Here is a 16,379-nt window from a genome sequence, read left to right as displayed (position 1 = left end):
GTATTGTCATAAAATGTGGCTAAAATGCAACCTGTGGTTTTATTGTCTCAACTGTAATGCTTTTCATAATGAGACATTTCTCTGTTACAGCCTCATTTATAGAAAATGTTGCCTTTGGGCTGCTCAGTCCTTAAATGCTGGACTAAATAGTTTCTCCTTTTTTTCTTAAGAAAACAGTAATCATTCCTTGTGCTTACACAGTACCAATATCTGCTTGATCAGAGCACACTGAAGTACAAATTCATACCCAGTGCACTCATGCTGGCTTGCTGTGTTTCTTTTTACAGTGCCAATCTATACATACATACTGATGTCAGCTCCTTATAGATCTGCCTGTATAACTTGTTCTGCAGTGCATGTATAGAGAAGCAGCAGCAGCAGCAGCTCTGCAATCGATCTGACATCAAACCTCCTGTAGTAAAATAGTAGTGAAATTGAAAGTCTCCTTCATTTTCTTTATTTTCTTTCCCTTTTGGATTTACCTAAAAACAAAATATAATTACAGCGGTTAATGCAATTGTTGGTTTCATACTTGGTGATTTGTTTGCATTGCATTGCAAAGACTGATTATTCATCCTATACTTTTATATATTCCCAGTGTAGACGCTAAGAGGTTTTCTCAATGTATACCAATGTAATATAAAATGTTTTCTCAGGCTACACTGCAATAGCTGTTACCTCATTCAATCATGATCACACATTAATATATTCTGAAGCTCTTTAAGTGTGACAGCTAATCTGTTTTTACAGATGCTGGTAAGACAAGCAGGAGAAAAAGAAGGCATCTTGCTGGAACTGAGTCGTGTGTCATCACTCCAGTGCGCCCTGTCTGCTGCTGAATGTCACCGCTCACATCTTCAACACCATAAACATTGATGAGACTACGCTCAAAATCATTTCACAGTCTGCAGTTTCCATCAAACCCCTCTCTGCAATTTGCCCTCAGTCATGTACATCTCCATCCAGATAATGTGTTAATCTTCTCTACAGTGAAGACGGGGACTCTGGAGATCACTTGTCTATTTCATGGGTAGTTTCCCACAGAAACTGAAAGGGAGGCACAGTAACTTAATTAATCTAAACATTGTAAGTCAGATTTCACAAGAATCTTTTCTTGTGATGAAACATTATCGCGGCAATAGGTAGATTTGCAGTGTGCGATATAGATTAAATTGATTACACTGGAGTGTCTTAATAGAACAAAATCCATCACAAATCAATCCATCACTAGCTCTATTGAAAGAAAAATACAAAGTAGAAGGGGCAAGAAAGCAGCGGTAAAGTCGATTGTAATGTCAGTCTAACTAGTCTGGTGTCTGAAAATAAATAGGTGCATAAGTGCAACAACACCCATTTGGTCTTTGCAAAGCTTTTTTTGACCATGAACTGAATAAAACATTGACGTAGTCTGACTGACGTTCCCCTTTAGTTTTAAAAGAGGTGTTAATGAGTACAAAGATGGCAGTTTCTGTATTGGAAATGTTTAAACTTCTGGCTAAGCTAGAATTGGACCAATGGAGAGTTGAGGTCATAGCCTTGTCGCCCAGCAAACAGCATCATGTCTGCATGTCAGTCACACTCGCTGCACCCACTAAACCTGCATTTTAATATGGTCACTTATGGGGTTTCCTTGGCCCCAAGTGGACATTTAAGGAACTGCAGGTCTTTGTGCTTTTTCCCCAAGCGGCAACCTCCGGTCTCAAACGATGAAGCCCATGCGGAAGTGTTATAAGACATAGACATGAATGGGAAAAAGATGATCTTTGCAGCAGAAATAAACATGTTTACAGCCTGGTTCAAAAAACGGCTTGGCCCTACGAAGCTAATCTCTCTATTGGCACACACTGTATGGGGGGTGATTTTTTTTCTAACGTGACGGTTCAGAAGATATTAAGATTCCGAGTTTTTGCCCAAATAAGGACATGACTGACGTGACTCCCGGTCAAGAACACATAGATGTTGGCTAGGAGGCTCACACTACGTCACACTCTGCCTGGTTGAGTTCCGCATTTCCAATATGGCTGCTGCCGTCGATTGGCTTCAAAACAGCTCCCAGGAACAGATGGGTAACGTCACAGATACTACGTCCATATTTTATACAGTCTGTTGTATGTATGTATGTCAGCTGTCCTGTTTTGCTGTGCAGAATACACTGGGTCAAGAATGAGACTCTTCATACTTAAGACCTGCACCATCACCCCCCTGCTTCTGTTGAGATTATTGTGAGAGGATGATCCATTTAGTGTTTGATCTGGATTTAGGAAATCGAAAACCCAGCAAAAAGTACATTTATCACTTGATGTGATTTCTTAGAACATATTTTACCCTGAGCTATGCGAAAACACTAAATGTGAAGCTGTGAAGCTATGGTTGAATATAGGAAAAGATGTAAATGGGGTTCTGAATGCATGAAGAGGGAGTGGGTCAGTTTGTAAGCAGTGGACACTTCATTTCTCCAGGCATGTGTATTGTCAGCTTTGGGGATTTGGCTGAGAAGTGGAGCGAAAAAGACAATAATGAGGAAAAGCAATGAGAAATAGTATAGCAACCTTCTGAAATTCCAACTCACTGATGCTCCAGCATCTGTCTACACTCGGAGATACACTGCACCACAAACCAGAGCCAGACTGCACTAAATCATTTTTCTGTTACATGGTCTGTTTACCTAAAGTCAGTTTATTTCCCTTTATATCACCCCATTTATTCCTACTTACAGTTTCATTGCAGGGGAAAGTGACATTATGGTATCACCCCACAAAGACTTCCTGTCTGTTTTGCTATTTGTTTGTCTCCCTTGGGATGTTTTTTTGTAGGGTCATATTGTCACATTGCTTCGTTTATCCCAGGGTGCTTTAGTTTCAGAGTGACAGCTCAATGTCATGTTCCTGAATTCGCATAAAAGTGAAATTGTAAACAGTGGCTTTGGAGGTTCACAAAAGCCCCTAGCTCAATGTGTGTTTTACGGAGCTGCTTTCTTGTTTCATACAGTGAGTTTGTATTAAACATGAAGCAAGACACATTAGAAGTATCTGGAATAAACACTACAGTATAAACACACGAGGCTTACTTCTTCAGCCACTCAAGAGCTTTCACCTGAATCCTTTGGCCTTCTTCAGCAAATTAAACTCAACTCGGCGTTGTCCCGTGATCTAAAAACAGTACCTTTGTGCTTGAGAAGGTCTGTATTGGAGGATTTTTTTGGTATCAGATCTGCTTGTTCACCTGAAGGACAAACCTTCCCCTTAGTAGACACCATGGGTGATGTATTACATTACAAGGACCCCGGGTAAAGAAACTCAAAGGACATAAACTCTCTGTGAACACAGCAGACTGGTCACATCATGAATAGGAAGGGGTCAAGGTAATTGATCCAGAGTTGGTGGGCATCCGGAAAAAGATCAAGGAGGTCATTCATCTCAAATGGCAGATACTAGACTGGGGTCTTGACCTCTCCCCCCATCTACAGCCACCTCTTATCACATGACAAAGGTCTCCTACTGATATACAGATACATATGTTCCTTCTGACCTCTGTAGAGTTTAGATGGCAGTCCAGTTTCCTTTGAATTAGCTTATTTAAAGTATAACCATGATAATCTAATTTTCTTCAATTTGAATAAAAACAACAATTTGGGTACTGTACTGTGAGCAGTGTCAAAGCTCTTGCAGTTTACGGTAGTGTTATTGGTAAAAGCAGTCTGTAAAGACTCTGACAGTGGATTTAGGCTGTTCCTGCAGCACAGCTGAAGTTTTAGATATGCAGCTGGTGTAGACAAGGTTTTAAACACTTTCCCCAGCAGTATAAGAACGTCACACTTCGTCTGAGCGCCTTTTGCTCCTGAATGTAAATATGGGTGGTTTAAGACTTTGTGAAAAAACAGCCATTGTTTTTCTAAAGAAGATGGTTTAGGCTACTGCATAGTGAATCTTCATATGTTGACACCCCACTGCCTTTAAATTACCCTTGAATAAAATCTCTTGAAGGTCTCATATATTGGTATTTTTTGCTAATAACAATCCTGATTGTCTTTCAGTTGCAAATCACATCACAAATTCATCGTCTGGAAGATCTTCAGCTTCTGCGTTTGTAACCTTAAAATCCATGCAGTGATCTGAGTGGGCAGGGATTCAATGATAATGAGGCGCTGTGCTAATTGGCTGCTGAATGGTGTCTCAGGGGGGAGGGTGCAGACCATTGCAGATGGATGCAGAGGCAGAAAAACACCAAAACAAACATAGCAGGTGCTTCCATGCAAGCACCAAGCCAATTTTTTTCTTTAACTGAACTGTAAATATTTACACAAAGGGGGGACACTTACTGATGCCATGTCTACTGTAGCTGGGTCACAAATGGTCTGTAAAGATCTGTTTATGAGGGTCAGAGCAAAGCCAGCCTGGCACTGACCCTTGTTGTTAAAACAATCTGAGGTGAACTGGTTGGCACAAACTAACATGGGGGTGTCAACTATACTATATACTATGAGTATGGGCATGGGTTAAATTAAACAAACTGCAAGCGGATAGCTGGTTAAAAAGGGAGAAATCAGAAATGATAATGATTTGCAGTATTTTTAACATCTAAACAAGTTCATATTATCAAGTCTGAACAGCGGACAGTTTTTTAAGTGAGCTACGATACAACTTTTAACCTCTCTATTCACATTCAGCCAATTACCTTACTGATCAGTGCAGTCAGTGGCAGTCAGCAGCTTGCTACTTGCTAGTGCATTAAAATTGATGACATAAAGGGAAAAATAGCAGTGGTGAATACCAAATTATGGACTATACATCTCCAAAGCCCAAGTCAGAAGAAATGTTTCTTAACTTGGCACTAAACACATAGAATGTGCTCACCATCCCAGCATCAAGCACAGCCAGTACGAGAGACTTTTCATCAGAAGGATTTGTGATTCAGGCATTGAGAAACGTTTAAAGCTGGCACTAAAGATGATATTCTTTTCCTGCACAGCAACTCCAGACCAAGGCCTAAGTGTCAGTGATGAGGAACAGCAGTTGGTGATCAATTCTGTCAAACAGCGTTCAGGAGCAGTGCTGTCAACTGTGCTTATTCACTCAGAAAATACTTCTTTGATGACTTTGATGAGTTTTGAGATGACTACTGTAGAAGCAATCATCTTTATGTTAATTCCTATTTTTACATCACGTTAGCTCGCCAACAATACAATTGTACTAAATGAGGCCTTACTTTAAACATTGGGGATATTAGCCTGTTTTCCATTGGTTAATTTGCTTGAAGAAAATTGCTGGAACACAATCAATGCTCATCCTGCAACTAGATTGAGGCTGATATCTGTGGTGATGAAGGTAAATCTTATCTTTATAGGTAGGGACCCTGTTTGCTCCCGACTTTCAGTCAAATGCTGAGGCGGCTGTTGCAGTAACAGGCTGAAAGCCAACAGTTAACAGGGATACCAACATAAACATTAGCGCTTCAAGAGTAGTCATCTATGAAATAATTGTTTTGCATGTGCAAACTTATTTCCCTGTCCGTCGTATATCTATGCTTTGTGAATGTAAATGTTAACGAGGAAGTGGCTGTGTTCTGATGTTAGCTAATAGGTTGTCAAACATGTTTTTTAAACTGAAAATATGACCCCATCTCTCTGGGTTTTCACTATCTCCTGTCTTTGTGGCTGCTTATCAATCAGGGAGCAGTGAAATGACCACAGTGTGTGACAACAGTTATCACGGTTTACAAAGCTTAGGACCTGGGACACAATTGTAAAATATAACAACATATGAGCTTCCCACCCTGAGCGTGATGTCCCAAGAAGATTGTCGCCATGGGAAAATGGTCAGTTCTGTTCATATTCTGTCCTTGTTACTTCTATATTAGTTCATATGTGGACTTCTCTTTGACAAAATGTGTTGTGAGAGCTTACTACTTGAGTACTATCAAAGCTTGGAGTGCGTTGCACATTGTTGTAAGAATTTAGTAATTTTGTATATGCCTGTGGTGATGAGTGAGCAGTCATTGGTATGTCTGTATGTGAGTGTGTGTGAGAGAGAGGTACCTGTGACTGCTTATCTGTGTGCGTGCACTGGCATGTATGACTGTACAGTACTGCCCATCTGCATGTGACTGTGTGGCCATTGTCTTTAATCATGGGTCAGGTCAGGCCGTGGGTCTAATATTTACGGTCTGGGCAGGTTGGTATATGACATGGGGCTAATTGTGGGTAACGGTCAAGTTTTGGAGCTCTATGGACGCAGGCAGACGTTGGTTTGCAAAATTAGACCCGCAATGATCCAAGCTGCGTTTTCTTGTCTTACTCTAAGTCTGTAACTCTCCAATGTGTCTGCCTTTCTCACATAGCATACCTCCATAAATGTAGTTTCATACAAAAGCCAGAGAAGGTAGGACATGTGTGTAAATAAGGTAGCTGGTGCCTCAAGGTTTTAATATAAGCTGAGTAAATAGATGAGCGATGAAAAAGGCTTTCACAGCTGGTGTGAAAGGGAAGGGATTTTAAACAAGACAAAGTTATTTTTATTTCAATGTGTTCAGCAGCTTTTGTACTTTATTCATCATGAAAAGGTCATTGATAATTAATCATTGATCGCTTCACATAAGACTCTTAAATTTCGTTGCTACTTTTATAAGGTATAATTTGCATAAAACTTAGACAAACAGAAATGTGGCCAGAAGTCATTAAAGTTGCATAAACATTGTGCTAAAAGTACCAGGGTGGTTGTAGTCTTGACAGGAGCACTGGATCCATTATGTATAATTCATGGAGGTATACTTTGATAGAAAGCAAAATTATATGCACCCATGATTATACTTTATGCAACTATAAATGTAAATGATAGATGAGTACCCTAGGGAGCTTCGGATTCTTTATATTTTCAGTGTTGAGATTGTTTTCAGATTCAGAGAAATGTCTGACTTTTGTAGTCATGGCCACTTTCTGCTGCGTGATACATAGTGCTGCTTAATAATGGTCACTTCACATGCTTTCCCTGAAAATGAATATTTATAAACATAAAAGATGCCACACAATAATCCCTCGTACTATAATCAAAATGGGCATTCAAAAAGAAAGCTGGTTCAGATGTCAAAGGGATGATCTGCTAAACCTATAAATGGAGACCAGAATAGAGATCAGACTTTGTGCTGCACTGTTATAAATCTACTGATCATCAGCCCAATGTGATCTCATGGGATGGAAGATAAATCACGTCATACTAAAGGACATTTCACTTACAGCGTCTATGCACTTTATGCTTTTACTGCGTCATTTACCACGCTTTTATTTTTACGAGTTTTGGATTTATAGGAAAGGACAAAGTCAGGTGACCTTTAGTCAGGTGACCTTTGTTGTCACAGTCAGGTAAAATTTATCATCATGGCAACAATAGTGTTCTCAGGGCCTGGTGGAGCCTGTATCATTTAAGGCTGAGCACTTATTGTAAGGCCCTGGTTTGATTCCAATCCAGTCTGTGCTGCATGACATCACTCCTTTCTCTCTCCCCTGACTCTTCTGTCTTTCTCAAGTGCCATCTTTGCTCCCATCTTTAATATTTGCAAAACTGTCCCAAGTAACAATCCTTTCAAAGATAATTACTGTAGGTCAGCTTAGGTTAGCTTTGGGGAATGGTTGGAGCTTGGTTAGATATCAGAAACAGCAATACTTGGTAAAATCTTAATTGAAGATTATGGCTTTGGTTTAAGAATGCCAATTACATCAACCCATAGCTTAAATATCTTACTCAAGTGCTTTTGTTTTCACACAGCAAACAATACTGTGTGAAGTCTTCTCTTTGTTTGATCCAGCCATACCCACACAGCACCATCAGACCTTGGTGGACTCTGTCACTTTGTCTTCACACCAAGTCAAAATTGTGATTAACCTAATATCTTTATACTGATGACACTCAGTTTAACATCAAATAAATCAAAACTCTCACATAAAACAACCTTCTGCCTTTGAAATGATGAGTTTATGAAACTCCACCTTCCACTGTGTATGCCATTTGCATAAAACAGGTTCTCCCAGATGCTTTAGGACACATTTTTTACTTACTTATTTAAAGTAAAGTATAGTGTGTATATTAACTGATGATGCTGTTACTGCAGAAATAATAATATTTTGATATTTGTAGATAATCCAAAAGGAAATGTAAAAATCACTTGCATTCAGAACAAAGCAAAACAACACTCAAAAACTATTAAAAAAACATGTAAAGGTTTCATTTTTACTTTGATCCATAAATCATTGCAGGCGTGAATCCACACACATACAGCAATGAGGGCAGAAAGAGGTTGCGACTTCATCCCAGAACAATGCCCCTCACCTCTTTGGCAAGAGAAAAGCTGACACTTCTACTTTAAAAATAACACTTTCAGTTCTTCATATAACAAAGTTCAATCAGCTGATGATTCCCAAACGGTGTGTCTGCTCTCTCTGCTCTACCATAATGGAATAAAATATATATTGTAGCTGCAACATAGATTTTCTTATTTTCATTTGAAGCAATCACTTGACAAACATCTAGAATACAGCAAGTCAATAAATGCAACAAGAAAAACATTCTTATTAGAAGGTTAATAAATCGATAAAAAAGCACACTGCAGGTAAAAATTGCACCAAAAAAGCCTCCTGTACTCACACAGCTATTCTCGCTTAATAACGCCCCAGGGTACCAACCCAAGTAACTTCGTGCTCCAGTCAGAAGACCTCCTTCTCTGTTAGGCTGGCTCACTCTGCAGCAGCTGAATGCCTGATTCGCCTGCTTGTTAAATTAGACCTCAGACCTACTGTATCTCCATCAACTCCCTCAGGGCTCAGCCTGGCCTTCCAAACTGGTTCAACTCCACCAACAACTCAACAACAGCATACTAAGCCTGTTTTTTTCTTTCATATTCTTTATCTACCAAACTCCCCCATGTGAACACAAATAAAATACAGCCCACAATCTCTGACCACAAGCCTCCCTCATGAAATACTGTAGAGTAAATAAATTTAACTTAAAAGATAAGTCCAGCTTGCTGACTAAGCCTGCTGTATGATATCCTCTTGAGAGAGCAGCTCAGTAGAACTTGAAGTTGCTGCAATTCATAAAAGCAAAAATTGGCAATGTTAAAAAGGAAATATGTTTCTGTACCCCAACTAAAGTGTAGCCTCTGCTCCAACCAATGCCCCTCTGACTGAGTTAAATACTTGTTAGATAATGATTATTTATGGTGGATAGTTATCAATTAAAACTTGTTAATTTTAACTAATAAATATCTCCAATTTGTCTGCTTTTTTTTAACCTTTGTGAGTGAATATAATGCATAATATTTAATGCTAACAATTTCTGGATGAAATGTTGTGATATCCTTTATGACTTGAATACATTGAATCAGCTTTTTTTTTTACTATGATCCACCAATTTAAATTTGAAATACAATTTTCTTACGGCTGTTTTGGAGCCACCATTGATAGGACAGCTGAAGAGAGAAAGGAAATGTTGAGGAAAAGAGAGTACCTGAGACATCCATTAAAGGGTCAAGGCCAGGGGTCAAACCTGTGACCAATGTGTTATGGACTGCAGCCTCTGTGTATAGATTGCGTACACTGCAGAATGTGCAAACTGGAGAAATATAGCATGACAAATATCCAACTGTTGGAAATTTGAAAGAACATTACATATTTATAAGAGCTGTCAAATTATTATTTCTTAAATGCATAATAAGTGCCGAATTTTGATAGTGAAATGCGATTTATCAAACCAGGAACCTTCTAGTTGTGAGGCAACAGCGCTACCCGATGCACCAGCCCACTAACTAGGACTCAATTTAACAAAGAAAAAGAAAGCACAACTCTTACATTTCAGATACACTAAATGCATTGTGTTTAATGCATTAGCAACTGATAGCCCTAGTAGTTGATACTTATTTGCTCATATCAATACATTTCAGCTGTATTTACACTTGCATACATTTTCTAAACACTTTGGGTATGTTTGAACTCATACAGCCAAGTTTTTCCTCCCAACTTTACCCAGATTTTTTCCTGTCAGCTTCCTTATAAAGTTTCCACAACAAGTCGTGATCAGCATGTAACAATGGAGCAGGAAATACAAAGGAAAATTCACCGTGAGTGAGCAGGCAGAATGGTCACATTTACATCTCGCAATGGATGCAAACCTGTAAGAGTGACAACATAAAAAGATGAACAAAACATCCTGACGTTGAAGATTGAGAATCATTTTGAAGATAAGAGCAGCAAAGATGTCAGCACACCTGTCTGTTCACTATTAACATTGATAGAAATCAAAAACTGTCAAAACACTCTGTGCTTTGTCCACCATCATGTTGTAAACCGCCTGCTGTTGATGTTATGTCCTGCTACCTATGACTCATCTCCACATCTCTGCCCATTACCCTCCTCATTCTGTGAGGGACATATGAGCAGTGGCGCCTTATATGGGGGAAAAGTTAGGATGATTCTAAGAGCCCATGAATGACAGGGGGCCCGAATATGTTGGTATAGTCTTTGAGTGGTTAAAATCAACCTGTTTGCTAGTTTGATGTCCACAATGAGATGAACTATGTTGTAGCTAATGATACTAAATGGGTTTCCCTGCCCTCCTTACTAGACTCAGCAGGTGCACTGTCTCCCCACAACTCCCCCCAACCCAATGAACAAGAAGGTGAGCAACGTAGCATGTCAATTAGCATTATTGAAGGGGGTCTGTGGGAATTTCTTTTTTCTCTCTCTATCAGTACTATTACAAAAGCTTATAAAAACAAAGCTATAGCTAAGCCTATAGTCTGTTTTGGATGCTGAGCAGGTTTAAGCATTATGTGATTTAGTCTGTTTTAATGTCACAGAGATTACTCAAATAATACCTTAAAATCAGATATTTTGATGCTGGCTGAATTTTTGGCGGTCCCACGCGGGGCAATTTGTTTAAGTAGCTTTAACTTCTTAATAATTGCAATTAATAAACTTGATCCGTTAAAATTGACAGCATTACTCTATAACAGCATTATAGATCCATTATTCTGCATGATTCAGTGCTGCTCTTTTCTGTTGTGCATTCATTTTTAAAGACTGTTGTAACTTTGATTAGGATGTTATTATAAATTGTATATTACAAGACATATATGGGGCCCAATGAGATATTTTTTCATGGGGCCCAAAATCCCTGGTGGCGCCCCTGTATATGAGTAAGCTATAATGAAAATTAGGGGGAAAGAGCTCCTGAGAATTAAATCATTTGAAGAGTGCAAATGGGCGAATTGGACTTCAAGGCATGTAAATATCATGGAACCTGTCTCTTAGAATATTGTTATGCTCCCACTTCCCCATCAACATCAGGATATTCAGCATGTTCTGTGAAATTCAGCAGGCTGTCTATTGATTTACTTCACCTCTATCAGCATCATGTGGATCCTGTCATCTATTATCTCCATCTAATAAAGACACTCTTCTTTATGAGGTCTAATTGCCGAAGTCTTTCTCTGTTGCTAATCTCTATATGTATCTTCTTCCTCCTGTTAATTATGGAGGTGATGCTAAAGCTGTAACCTCAGATCATTTTATACATGCTTTATTCAGCTAAGGATAATGAACCTGGAGTTTAATAGTGATGTAATGCAGGACTCATTAAACTAATGGTAGCTTCATTAGTGCCCACTGGTCGGAGAGTATTTTATTATGTAAGGGAGCTGGCAGGATACCTGGAAAATAATTGCATTGTATGTCAATTCAGTTAAATACCATTCAATAGCTTGGCTGGAGAGTGCTACAGCCAAGCTTGCCAGTGCTCATTCAGGTGACTACGTGGACATGAAATGTTTATACATTACTTTGTGATGTATGTATGTATTTATTTTTAATCTGGAGGTTTGAATGAACATGACAGTAAATAATTGATTCAACTGTAATATCATCAAGTGGCCCAGAGACTGAATTACACCAGGTCATGTAAGGCAGGGGTTCTAAAACTTTTTGGGGCCAGGGACCCCTTACAGGTGAGAACATTTTCCAAGGACTCCCTCATAATTGTAACATAGATTAAGCACATGCTTACTACCATTCTCACTCTTAGATGCTCATGGAACTATTTGTATTGTAAAACTTATCAACCTAAGTACTTCAGACCTGTACCAAAGTGATAAACAGATAACACTTCAATTTGAATCATGTTAATGCCACTTGTATACTTTAAAACAGAGGGTCATTTTATTCCTTGTGGACTCAACGTGACAGCATTTATACTTTTCAAGTAATTGATCTTAAAAGCTTTCGGAAAATTAACAGTAGCAAGACTGGCATATCCCTTCGATCCACTAACTAAGAAGCCTTCTGCGCTTTCTCTGAAATTGTGGCCAGGTTCACCATCTGTGTTTTCTTGCGGTATATATTCCTCGCTCTTTCACTCGAAAAAGTATTTAGTTTTGTCCTTATATTCCGGGTGCTTTTTAGCTAGCTTGGGCTTAGCATCACTTGATGATGTGAACTGATTTAAAAATGGCTCCATGCTCGCGAGCTAGTAAGCAAAGCTAAGTAGTAGCAGGAACAGTTGTGATGGAGTGAAGTGTGAATGAGTGATACGTGACAGATTGATGCGAGTGTCACAATCATATCAGTTTCTATTGACCCAAAGCTAACCAGGGTGGGGGTAATGGGCACAAAATTCTGGTTTCATTGGTGCACATGGTCCTCATCTGTATATATGCTGTTTTTAATGACACAGCACAATTTTATAACTCATTTGAAATGTATTATAATTATTTCACGGACCCCCACGCTATTATTCCCGGACCCCCAGGGGTCCTAGGACCCCACTTTGAGAACCACTGTTCTATAGCAATCGTCAACTTAACGTTTCTGCCATAGTGTCAACAGGCAGAACTTCAATGTGCTAGATTTCTCTCTGCAGATTGATCTGATATGACTTGTGGGATCAGGATGTCCCTGGCGTCGCTTTTTCTTTTGAGAGGGATTCACCATTGTTATAGGGTATCGACCAATCAGAATCAAATACTTAACATAGCTAGGTTTTAAAAATAAATAGACATACCATAAAGTGTTACTATGAAAAATGTGTCACCATAAATATCAGGAGGCATGGAAAGTGTGAGACAATGACAAAAAAGGCCAATGAATAGATAGTCACATAATGTTGAACTGATATAACAACAGTAGGCTGTGATCATGATGACTTCAAATGAGTGTTAATATAAAGATACACAGCAGAACAGAAAAAGTGGAAATTGTGTGAACCCAGATATTTTGTCAAAAAAATGTCTCCTGATTAAGTCTTGAAAACACCATTCCATAAAACTTGATGATCCATAAGCCTCTTGCTCAAGCACTCTTTTGAGATGGTCACCACCTATAATATGTTCAGTAGCTCCACTTCTGAACTTTCTACACTTTCAAAAGCAAGACACAACAACACAGAGCTAAAGTAAACACCAAATGGACGACTGTAAGAGATACAACAGTGTCTATAGACTGGGGGAGAGAAAAGGAAATGTCAATGGCATCGACAGTGACGAGGAAAAAAACTCCATTAGGTGCTGCTTTGATCCATGCAGTCCTATTCATCCTGTCTTACTTTTACATCAGTGGAAATGTTCAGTGAAAACAGCTGAGCAGACTGACTTAGGGAGCCTCCAGAGTATGCCATGAAAGTAGTTCCACTTGTAGGGTGTTGAGAACCGTTTCTTTGGCAGAAGAAATATAATCGTGGGTATATTTCTTCTATGACATCCAGCACATTGTACATTAACCCTTAGCTATTCTCTTGCATGTGAAAGTCACCACTATACAATCCAAGCCATAGGCTCCACAACTATATGAAGAACCGATACAGCCCTCACCTGGTGTGTTCATACAACCTGTCCAATTTTGAAAAGTGTATCTCAGTCAAAGGGAAGCAGGAGTGTGTCCAGAAGATAAGGGCTGACCTCACAGGGCCGGCCCTGACGTGAAAGAGCTCTGTCAAAGAGCCAACCATGTGGAGAAGAAAGCTGCTCGTATTTCTAGGTCACAGAGACCATGTGAGTGTGCTGGCTGCTCCTTCAGCGGGACTGAATGATTTATTACTCAGTCAAGAGTCAAGAAGAGAGAGAGAAAGGAAATAAAATATGGAAGGAAATAAAGAAAATGGAAGCGGGGAAGATAAAAATGAATTAAATTTATTCATATAATATGATGTCTTTAAAAAAATGTCATAATGTGCTGTGCAGAAATGGGCTAGAAATATGAAATTTAATAAGCAATATCTGTTCATGAAGGCATGAATGTGTGTGATGTCATTATTTAGAGTCGAAATTGAAAGAAAGGAAGATCATTTGTGAGCAAAAACTAAACAAATTCAACAAAAAGTCAAAAACAAGAGGGCAAATCAAAAGTAAAATTAGCAAAACATGGATTTGTTCAAAGTAAAATAAATCTGTAATAAAAACGTGTTTTTAAATAAAAGCCTCAAAGAACACTCTGTGCCAGAAACTCTGTGACAGAAATAATCAGGTTGAAAGTGCTGATTTCAAACAGCCTCCCACTGAGGCTTTAATCTTGCAGGAGACTAAGAGCATTTTGTTTGTTCTCCTTGCATAAAATGCAAAAGTAGTTTAAAGAACACAAAGTATTTGAAGCGAAAAGTCAAAGTGTGTGATCCCTTCCACTGGCATTATAGCCCAGTGTGTGGGTGGTTTTGTAAAAATGCCCAGAAAGAAATGCATCACACTCGCCCTGAAAATTAAACCTATAATCAAGTCAGGGCCATGACGATCTGATTCGATGTGACTCAAAGCATCAGAAAGAGTTCACAGACACAAACTTTGTCTTCTTTACAACATAAACTTACCTGTTACACCTTAATAAGTTACAACAATGTGTTTTGGCCTTCAAAATGGATACATTATTTGGTTCCTTTGTTTTTTTTTATTTAAGCATACGGTGTAAGTAACATAATTTTGCAAAATATAACAGTTTGAATGTTGATGTTATTTAGTAAAAGCTCAGGATAATTTGTTGTGTAATCTGCATTACAATTCAGACAATTTAGAGAAATCTCTTAAGGACTAAAGCCTTGATCTTTTGTGAAGAAGTGGAGCAGGTCCATGTTTGCCTCCAGGCCGCCTTGAGATCCCAGGTTCTCGGGCTGCACCATGAGACCTCTGAGACATGACACAGCCTTTTCTGCAAAACTCTGTGAACAGAATAAGCCGTGCATGTTTAGCTTTCTCGGTTTGGCTAGCCAAGATATTTTTGTTTCTTTCAACTTGTAAACAAGAGTTTCACATCCCAGCAACACTCTACAGAAGCCCAGAGCTTGAAATACACTGACTGTTATTTCAGTATCAGTCACACTTTCTTGCTTGGTTACTAATCTCTAAATTATCTGACTACTTATAATTTACAAGATGCTGCGAAAAACAAATGACACCAGTTAAGGACTCTTGTTGTTTCTTCAATTATTTTCCTCTCCCATGATTGTCTTATTAACACATCCTAAAGTAAGCAGTATCAGAGTCATGTGACTCTAACCACACTACAGAGCAATTAACCCACATGTTAATTAAAACACATTGCTAAATGGAGTGAACCTGAGCTAAGTATAGGCTCAGGAATGGATGAAATGCACTGGCTTTGCGCACGCACGCACACACAAACACACACACACATACACACAATAACTGTAATACAGTTCTTAACTAAAAACCAACAGATAACCTGCAAATGATATTTTAAAACAGGTTCTACAAAGTTCTGTTTATCGAATAGAAGAGTTTACTCTGACTCAGCAGTTTTCCAAAGTTTACCCCTGGAGCTGTTTCATCATGTTTCACAGTTAAAAAAATATAAATCATGGTCACTCTAATGAATCTAGTTTTAGCTCTAACGCCTCATATTTCCACAGTCCATATATTTTCCCACGAAGGTTTACATGGCAGAAATAAATAAGGTGAAGCTCTGTCATTAATTACCAAGCACAACCATTAGAGGCTACAGTGAAAGCTTCTGAACTTGGGTACAGTAGACTCAATTTTCTACTATCTCAACACAACTATACCTGTACTTTTGTCTTTATTCTGTTTTTCTGTCATTACCTCTGCTTTCATTTTTTTTTTATAATATTATGATTCATCCTGCTCTGATTTAATACAAGGCTTTAATGATTTGGGGATTATTTAGGAAGTTACCTGCTTTTTAGTTTCAGTGTATTTGGTTTGCATGGATCCAAACACAGCCATCATACTTTAATACACACAAAGAGCATGGGCATTACCATTATCAAGAGCATTAGAAGTAATTTAAGGAGCACTTCTGTTATTATGAGAAGGATTATTATACCTCCATCTCATCCATGTAGACGGTGAACTTTCTTTAGACAGTCATACTTTCTCAG

General features: G+C 38.7%; 1 long non-coding RNA gene across 3 annotated transcripts in view; it reads left to right on the top strand.

Moving 5' to 3' along the window:
• LOC117815389 overlaps positions 1-5,046 on the top strand; it is a 133,870-nt gene extending 128,824 nt beyond the window's left edge. The window contains exon 5 of one of the 3 annotated variants that reach the window (XR_004631801.1): positions 4,969-5,046. This is a non-coding gene — a long non-coding RNA (uncharacterized LOC117815389). Of the gene's footprint in view, positions 1-750; positions 1,519-4,968 lie in introns of those variants that run through there. The other 2 variants (XR_004631800.1, XR_004631799.1) reach the window with 2 other exon arrangements.
• Positions 5,047-16,379: the final 11,333 nt, after the last annotated feature.

This window comes from Notolabrus celidotus, chromosome 7 (genome assembly GCF_009762535.1).
Source record: "Notolabrus celidotus isolate fNotCel1 chromosome 7, fNotCel1.pri, whole genome shotgun sequence".
Classification (NCBI taxonomy): Eukaryota; Metazoa; Chordata; class Actinopteri; order Labriformes; family Labridae; genus Notolabrus; species Notolabrus celidotus.
The sequence above is the reverse complement of the archived record's forward strand: the minus strand, read 5'-3'. Positions and strand labels throughout refer to the sequence as shown.